The sequence below is a fragment of the Lipotes vexillifer genome, unplaced genomic scaffold (assembly GCF_000442215.2).
Source record: "Lipotes vexillifer unplaced genomic scaffold, Lipotes_vexillifer_v1.1 scaffold25, whole genome shotgun sequence".
In the NCBI taxonomy this organism is placed as follows: Eukaryota; Metazoa; Chordata; class Mammalia; order Artiodactyla; family Lipotidae; genus Lipotes; species Lipotes vexillifer.
In genome coordinates this window covers 167,540-177,299 of record NW_006792881.1, presented here as the reverse complement: position 1 = coordinate 177,299, position 9,760 = coordinate 167,540, and the positions used below count along the sequence as shown (strand labels likewise).

Here is a 9,760-nt window from a genome sequence, read left to right as displayed (position 1 = left end):
CGGGGGGGCGGGGGCGGCGGGGGCGGCGGGGGCGGGGTGTTTGTGGCGGCCGCGGCGCGGGGAGGGGGCGCGACCCTCCGGTCGCCGAGGCCGGGCGGGGTGTTTGTGACTGCGGCGCGGGCGAGGGCCGCGGACCGGCCTGTCCCGAAAGCGGCCGGCGGAACTTTCCCCAAGCGGGGAGGGGGCGTCCGGCACCCGCACCCGCCCGGCCACCCTGGGCTCCAACCCCTGGAGGGAGGCCGGGAGAAAGAAGGGGCGAGGCCTCCTTTGGACCGGACTTGGCCTCGAAACACTAAATTCTGGAGAATTAGCTTCAGGTTTTATAGGGGGCGGAGCTGAGCGTGAGCCTCTTTCAGAACTCGTCAGTGATGCTTCCAATTCATTCATTATTAAGGCATCGAAGGAATCCACCGAAGTAAATCGAACTGATTTCTTCTCTTTTTAACCGTGTAAATTGTGTGGGTAAAAGTTGTTGATGTTAGAGTTTGGTTGAGATGTGGTTCTGTTCAGCTTGTACATTTTAAATATTTTCTTGAAGGACAGCTGGCTGTGGAGTGCCTCTCCCAACCGCAGTTTTAGATACGTTTTGAAAATTTCATCACCGGAGGTATTTCTTTTTCCTCAAGCACCGCATGGTACTTAAAAATCCACAGAGGTCACCCTTCAGTTGTCCAAGCCAAGAAATCTGTTCGCCTCCCCGCCCCTAACCCTAAATTTTCTGCTAATTGGAGTAATGAGCCGAATGCATTTTAAGAAGTGATTGGAAGACCATGGGAGGTGTAAAAATCTATGGGAGGTAGTTATTATTTTCCCGGAGTAAATGATTTTGACATTACTGAAGGAAGTTAGGAATTTAAAAAAAAAATGTTCTGAGGAAAAAGATTTAACCTTTTCAAATTTGCACACTGGAATTTTAAACACAATCACTTTTTAGGTGCACAGAGCTCTGAAGAGTCAGAGGGCTTATTTATTTTAACAGTGCTCTTCTGAGCCTTAGGGGTTCCAGAGCTCTCAGGAGTCCAGCAGGGCTTGCTCCCCAACTGCTCTTTAACTCGAACAACTTCACTTTTATATTTTTATCTTTTTACATATTGGGCCTTTTCCAGAGTGTAGTTCTGTAACTCTACAGATTAGGAAACTGACTAGGGCAATAGTGACCCACGCCTCTGCCTATTTTATAAATATAGATGTTCCCTTTATTGATTTAATGTTTCTTTTGCCAATAAATAATTTGAAGCCCAAAATAACATTCCTTGTTTGATGTTTTAGTTCTGTTCCTATGTGTAACTCACATATATCTGTTTAAACATTCAGTCATACAAGGCTGATTAACCTGCAAGTTATAGCAATACCACATGAAACTATAATGAGCTAGGCATGGAAGTTAAGACATTTTTGATTACATATCACTAAATATTTTTCACATCAGTGAAGTAATTATATTATGGGAGAGGTATATTAAGACTGGTAAAGTTTGGCTAGCTACCTCAGTATATATTTGAGAAATAAAATGATTGAATGCTTGAGTCATCAAAAATTCTTTTTATGTGGTGTGTGTGCATTTTAACATATAATATAAAAGTGGTTTATATTTTAGTTTGAAGAGCAAAAGTGATGCCCATAACTACAATGTAAACTGTTGAAGGGAACACTGCACTAGGAGACAATAATTGTTTGGTCATGGCTGTGCTCCAAAATAATCAGCAAAGCCAAAGGGGTAGATTATATTATCAAATGTACTGTCCAGTTGTTATATTTTTTTATTCTCAACATTGTCTATTTAATATGCTTTGACTAAATGCCTGTTATGTGCCCGGCACTTAGATGTTTCAGCATTCTGAAGCTGATTTTCTGAGTTGTCTCTTATTTAAAAGAATTTAAAGTTGTTGATTGTTATTTAGGAAAGATATTCCTGTAGGTAGCTTTTATTGATTTTTCTGTTGGGATTGAGAAGTCTAGAAAAACTCTTGGGAGGAAGGCAGATGGAGATTCCACAAGAGACAAAGGGTGGTTGAGACTACAGGTTTGAACAAGCACACGACCCTTGGTAATTTCATGTGGAGGGCATTTTAAGAACACATTGTTAAGGTTTTTCTGTCAGTTCAAGCTGAGTCTTGCTTATCTTGACTTGTTAATAAACCTTCATTTGAAAATTTGTTCTCTAATACCCAATTTTTTTCAAAGAAATTAATAGTACATCGTATTGTCACATGGTAAATATTGCTAAGCAGTTAGTAAAAACCTACAGTCTTTGAATTTGTTCCCATAACACCTAGATGGTTTATTATAATAGCTGATAGCATGTGTAGCTGATTCTGGTTTAGCTGTAAATGCTTATTTATTTAAAAATTTAAGACTAAAGACTGACATATGTCCATAGGGAGCTTGTTATCCCTGAAATGCTCATGCATGAGAGGTGGATTAATTTCTTAAGATGTGAGGTTGTGATCATGTAGAAATAACTAATTATAAGATGATAATTTCGATGATCCCCTGAATGACTGACTCTTGTCTGGGCACCTGACTCTGAGTGGTACTCTTGACTACTTTCCATCCTTAATCAAATCAGAGGAAGGAGGCAGCCCTGTAAGAAATCAGTGCAAGTGGTGTCCTGTAAGTTAAACAAGATAAAACAAGGTATGGCCCTGTGAAATATATGGACCTTGGGGGAAGGGAAAGGTGTTGTGAGGCAACTAGGTAAAAGTCTGTGCCTTCCTGTACCCTGGGTAGTAACTTTATGCCAGAATATGTTCTGTCTTCCATCTCATATTACGTTGGTGACAAATTTTTAAAAATTGAGTTGCTTCATTTATTATTTCACTATTACCCAGGAAATTCTCTGAATTTCCACCTGGGATTATTAACTACTCTTATATGAAAGTAGCTTGGGTTAAATTATATCAAGATCAAAAGGTTGATTACCTCTATTTTTTCTTATTTTGTTCTTTCCAGTGTCTAATGTGCACCGTATTACACAAGTAACAATTTTATATTTTATTGAGTCTCCAGAATATATTTCTTGATGATTTTGACCTTTATATGTCCTAGCTATCTGTGTACTACCTAGATAAGCTCTTTATCTAGCTTTTCTTTTGCTGAGGCAGGTAGGAGGAGCTAGAGAAAGTAAGTAAGAGAGGGGAGCTTATGTATACCTTTATCTAAAATGTAATAGACTTTAGAATTTTTCTAAGAAACTTAGGGAAAGGTACTGGATGTTAATGTGTGTTAATAGATTGTTGATACTGTGTTTATAAAATTAGAGATGTTTTAAACATTCCTTGAGTAAATGTGATAAAGAAGGGAGTTTGAGTTTTTAATATAATTCTTAACATGTTTATCTGGATCCCATTGACTTAGTTTATGTAGTATTCATGTTTAGGATCTGGATTGAAAGTCACTAGATTTTTTTGTGGCTGATGTGATTTGAATTAAAATCCTATGAAACTAAACTTCTTCTAGATACAAAATAAAGTGAATAATAAAAGCCATAATTTATTGAAAATAAAGCATCAGCCTTTAATTTTCACCACAACCTTCTAAAGCATATGATGTTATCTCTGTGTTACAGATGAAGAAATGTAGGCTCAGAGAGTCTAAGTAATGTGCCAGAATCAGATGTGTAAATACAAAATTATTTTCAGAATACTCTTGAGTAGACTTTTCCCAATTAGATTCTTGTTCCTAGGAATCAAAATTTGAAAAGCTGAATGTTACACTTCTGATACAGATTCCTAGAATTAAAAGGGACCTTAAAATTTATGTAGTTAAGTCTTCCAGTGCAAGATTCCCTTCTAAAACATTCAGTAAAGATTTAAGAAGTTAAAATCATTTTCTCATTCCCAAAGTTTCAGAAGTCAACAGAGATAAACAGTTTTATATGTTTGGCTGTCATTGTTCAGATCGAGAAATGGAATCAATATTAATTCTCAAATGGTTGATGTCTGTATTGAAGGACTTAGGGAAATGTTTCTGCGTATGTAAAGTCAATGGAGCCACATTGTAGGCTCCAGAGAACATGGTAAAACTTCCTAGTGGGGTGATCTTGGGCAAGCTACTTGATTTTTCTAAGCCTCAGTTTTCTTTATCTGTCAAATGGAAAAGGCTTTCTCATTTGGTAATCTTGAATATTAAATGAGATAATCATGTAAAGCACTTGACATATTTTCTACTGTAAAGAAATACCAAACAAATGGTAGCTGCTATTATTGAGTATATGAAATCTTGAGATACTTAGGGGAATAGAAACTTAGTGAGTATGAGAGGGTTGTCTTTCAGTATAGTTTTAGCAGTGAGCCTGGAAGACAAACTATAAGTCTTCGGATTGAGTAGAGACTTCAGAAAGGTGCTAAAGGTTGTGGGCATATAGAACTTGTATATGAGTAGACTAAAAGTTAAGAGGTAATGGAAAAGAAAATTGAGTATGAGTAGATTTATTTGACTGTATGAAGCTGGAGAGAAGTCATTAGGTTAATGATTAGGTGGGAGTCGATGGTTAAATAGAGGATAAAGAGTAAGTAATAAAGCAAAGGTGAATGTTCAGACAAGAATGATCAGTAAACGAGGAAGGACACAGGTTGGTGTTTTGAAGAGGGGTTACGGTTCATGATTAGAAATGGTCAAGAAGATATTGCTACAGCAAAGATGCAAAAGAGAGTAAGAAAAATAAATTATTCTAATTAACTCAGTTCTTGTGAAACAAAAAAAGAAAATTTCATGATTAGAAAAGGTCAAGAAGATATTGCTACAGAAAAGATACAAAAAAGAGTAAGAAGAGTAAATTCTAATTAATTCAGTTCTTCATGTGAAACAAATAAAAAAAATAGGGAGTCTTCATGAAAGGCATTAAGGCTTTATATGTGGGTCCTGGGTTATATAAGGTTGAAAAATTGTACTGGAACATTTCAGGTCTTACTACCTCATACCCAAACCATGTTTTAACACTCCAACTGGTTTTTTCTACTAGCATCTTGTACTGCATCTCCCTTCTCCATCACATTATTTCTCTGCTCAATATGTTTAGTGACTCCCTTTTGCATCTAGAATAAAGCTTAGAATTCTTGTTTTGGCTTTGACACTTTCCATGATTGGACCTCAGGACTGATCTATTTCAACCAAACTGGTCCTCTTGCCATCTTTGGAGCACACCCTGAACTTTTCTCTCTCTCAGTGGGTCTTTGCTCATGCTAATTGATGGTTCAGATTTCTTGTCCCTCCTTCTCCAGCTTTTGTTTTCTTTTTTTATCAAAGCTCATTTCTATTATTTTCTCCCCCACAAAACCTTTCCTGATCACCAGAGTGTTTCATTTCTGTTCTCTCTGTACTTCTACAGCATTATGATTGTATTATTTGTATGGCTTTAATCATATACTTTACTGTTTGTGTTTTAAGTATAATTGTGTGTTCAACTTAATTATAAAATTCAGAAGGGGAAAATGCAATAACTTTACCCAAAGCCTGGCACAGTGCCTGTAGATAGTGGACATTCAGATATTTTGTAAGTATTAGGCAAAATCTACCTGAGAATGGGAGTGATTGCTGTAGCAGGTGGCGGAAGAAGTTAAAAGCTTTCTGGTGGGCAGGTATTTCTGACTCTCTTCTTATATATTATTTTGGCTGAACCTGGGTTTTCTTTTGGCTGCACCACTTGACTTGCAGGGTGTTAGTTCCCTCATGAGGGATTGAACCCGGGCCATGGCAGTGAAAGCACTCAGTCTTAACCACTGGACTGCCAGGGAACTCCCCTGAACCTAGATTTTAACTGTGAAGATTATACAAATCGGAAGGGTGGCAGAGTTGTTATGTTGGTATAGAAAATTATGTTGGCTGATTCTGGACCTAAGTATTTCATTTTAACTTCTTATGTTTTGGCTGTGAGGGTTAACAGGACATTCATGACCATCATGCATCTCTTTCCAGAGTTATATTTGCAAACATGAAGTAGGCATCCTTTTAACAGAAAGGAATTGAGGAATCATAGTAACTAGACAATGTATTGGTTAAAAAAGGGAGGTAACTATCAACTTTTTTTTTAATTTAATTTTTTTATAGAGCAGATTTTTATTATCTATCTTATACATATTACTGTATATATGTCAACCCCAATCTCCCAATTCATCCCACCCCCCACCCACCCCCACACTTTCCCCCCTTGGTATCCATATGTTTCTTCTCTACATGTGTCTCTATTTCTGCCTTGCAAACTGGTTCATCTGTATCATTTTTCTAGATTCCACATATATACATTAATATACAGTATTTGTTTTTCTGACTTATTTCACTCTGTATGACAGTCTCTAGGTCCATCCACGTCTCTACAAATGGCCCTATTTGTTCCTTTTTATGGCTGAGTAATATTCCATTGTATATGTGTACCACATCTTCTTTATCCATTCGTTTGTTGATGGGCATTTAGGTTGCTTCCATGACCTGGCTATTGTAAATAGTGCTGCAGTGAACATTGGGGTGCATGCGTCTTTTTGAATTATGGTTTTCCCTGGGTATATGCCCAGTAGTGGTATTGCTGGGTCATATGGTAGTTCTATTTTTTGTTTTTTAAGGAACCTCCATATTGTTCTCCATAGTGGCTGTATCAGTTTACATTCCCACCAACAGTGCAAGAAGGTTCCCTTTTCTCCACACCCTCTCCAGCATTTGTTTGTAGATTTTCTGATGCCCATTCTAACCAGTGTGAGGTGTACCTCATTGTAGTTTTTGTTTTGCAGCACATGGGCCTCTCACTGTTGTAGCCTCTCCCGTTGCGGAGCACAGGCTCCAGATGCGCAGGCCTGCCGGCCATGGCTCACAGGCCCAGCCGCTTGGCGGCATGTGGGATCTTCCTAGACCGGGGCACAAACCCGTGTCCCCTGCATCAGCAGGCACACTCTCAACCACTGCGCCACCAGGGAAGTCCCCTCATTGTAGTTTTGATTTGCATTTCTCTAATAATTAGTGATGTTGAGCAGCTTTTCATGTGCCTCTTGGCCATCTGTATGTCTTTGGAGAAATGTCTATTTAGGTCTTCTGCCCATTTTTTTATTGGGTTGTTTTTTTTTTTTAATATTGAGCAGCATGAACTGTTTATATATTTTGGAGATTAACCCTTTGTCCGTTGCTTCATTTGCAAATATTTTCTCCCATTCTGAGGGCTGTAGTTTTGTCTTGTTTATAGTTTCCTTTGCTTTGCAAAAGATTATAAGTTTCATTAGGTCCCATTTGTTTATTTTTGTTTTTATTTCCATTACTGTAGGAGGTGGGTCAAAAAAGATCTTGCTGTGATTCATGTCAAAGAGTGTTCTTCCTATGGTTTCCTCAAAGAGTTTTATAGTGTCTGGTCTTACATTTAGGTCTTTAATCCATTTTGAGTTTGTTTTTGTGTATGGTGTTAGGGAGTGTTCTAATTTCATTCTTTTACATGTAGCTATCCAGTTTTCCAAGCACTCTTATTGAAGAGAATGTCTTTTCTCCATTGTATATCCTTGCCTCCTTTCTCATAGATTAGTTGACCATAGGTGCATGGGTTTATATCTGGGCTTTCTGTCCTGTTCCACTGATCTATATTTCTGGGTTTTTTTGCCAGTACCATATTGTCTTGATTACTGTAGCTTTGTAGTATAGTCTGAAGTCAGGGAGTCTGATTCCTCCATCTCCTTTTTTTCCCCTCAAGATCGCTTTGGCTACTATCAACTTTTAATTTGAGTCAAACAAATGTCTGATATATGAATAGTCTGTTTTCATATAAATCTCTAAGCTAAACTTTAAACCATATCAAATTGTTATGCTATTTCTAGTATTTAGAAAGTGCATAGTAAAATTTCCTTTATTGAATTTTTTGAATGGATAATTTTATATAGGCCATCTGTGGCTGCTTAGATCCGTTTATTGGAGTATGATACTAATGAGACCAGAATCATGAATTTGATTCTTTGTGTGGCTCTTAACTTTTTCTAGCCTTAACATTAGCTAGTAACACTGATAACTGACATTATTGACCACTTATATGCCAGGCATTATCATAGAAATTTTCAAGTACTAGCTCATTAAATCTTTATATCTATCTCTATGAGATAGATACTATTATTACTTGTATCTTAAAAGATGAGGAAATTAAGACAGAGGTTAATTTTCACAGCTAGTAACAGAAACCAAGCACATGTCCTTGGACTTTTCAAAGTAATTATATATGTGGGTCACTGCAGTTTCATTGCTACTGCTATAAGTAACTCTTGGCGATTGTGATGGGTTAGAAAACCTTTGCATATGAAGGGTTCCATTGTACCCAGAGAGTGAATCTTGTGATTGAGCTGCAGTCTGAGGTGGAAGTATACATAAAGTTGAAAAGTACAGTATCACATGTCATGTCAGCTCCCTTTAGAGCTTTTCACCAAGAAGAACCATTAAATTTTTTAATATAAAAAGCACGTAAGTTAAAGCTATAATACAACTAGTACTATAAACTGTACACAGTTTTGTCTTATGGCTTATTTTATTCATGTTCACTTCTTTGCCTCCCACTGACATAAATGATTTCATCAGTCATTCAAATGAAATTCTTAGTGAGTTTATTAGGAAGATAGTCTTAAATACAAGCTAATTGGTCTCACAATAGAGATTATACTATAAATGGAGCATTTCAATATTAAGATTTATTAAAAGTAAATTCCTTGAAAGCATGGACCAGGTTTCATTTACTTTAAATAAGTGCTCAATATATGATTGTTTAATCTTTGTAGTCTCCCTGCTCATTTTCTGATAAACACGTGACAAAGAAAATCGAATGTGAGCCAGAAATACAGCATACTGTGAGAGAGCATAGGTCACAGATAATCTAGTTTAAATTTAGGCTGGTGCTTTGTATTCATCTGTGATATGACTGTCTCAGGAAGGGGTGTAGATAAACAGGTTTGGTTGGTTGGTTGTTTTGTTTTGAGTCCTGCTGTATGTGGCTTAATTATTTTATTTAAAAATATGCTATTCAGGAACTGTTGTACTGCTTCAGAGAATAAGAATATAATTCATTACCAACTTTGAATGTCTTGACTTCTTAGCCCTGCTCCTTGTCTTTAGTATGAGTGGTAGAAAATTGTGTCATATTTCATATTATGTCTATAGGAGATATGCAGTTTGCTTACTTTGTTACCAAAATTTAGTAATGAAAATGTTAACGATAAGGATAAGCAAGGAGTGGCTATATTTTTTGTTTTGTTTTACAGACAGACTTGCAAAACGTACCAGACTTTAGAAAAACATTTTTGCAATATTCCATCATACTTCAGAATATAAATAGGTAGTAAACAAAATTTTCACTTTTCATAAAGCAGTAGAATATCATCCTTGTTTGGATGTCAGGGGGCTGATCTTAGAAATGGCAGCTTTTGTGGTCAACCCACAGTTTAGTCCTACGTTACTCCATATCTGTCTTCATTTTCTCTCTATAAATGCTTCCTGATACTACAGGCAAGTACTTTAACAACTAGTCAACCATCTAGAGTGATCTTGTAGTGGTTTGCTACAGTCAGTAGAATCAGGAGCTCCTTAAGTGCAAATGGGATTGTTCATTTTATACAGTAAAACTCCCAGACTAAATTTAAGATGTTTTTGTCTAAAATACATTGAAAGTAGATTCCTAGCTCCCAGTAATTACTCCTTTGCATTTAAATTACCTTATACTTTGCTTCTCACATAGAAAAGACTTTTTAAAAAATGTACCCATTCATGAATGTTGAATGAATGAGCAGATGAATAAGTAAATATCCCAGGGAAA

At 36.9% G+C, this 9,760-nt stretch overlaps 1 protein-coding gene across 2 annotated transcripts in view; it reads left to right on the top strand.

Moving 5' to 3' along the window:
* The window catches only part of PPM1A (protein phosphatase, Mg2+/Mn2+ dependent 1A), a 47,346-nt gene that overhangs the window by 3,768 nt on the left and 33,818 nt on the right, over nt 1-9,760 (top strand). The window lies entirely within an intron of this gene.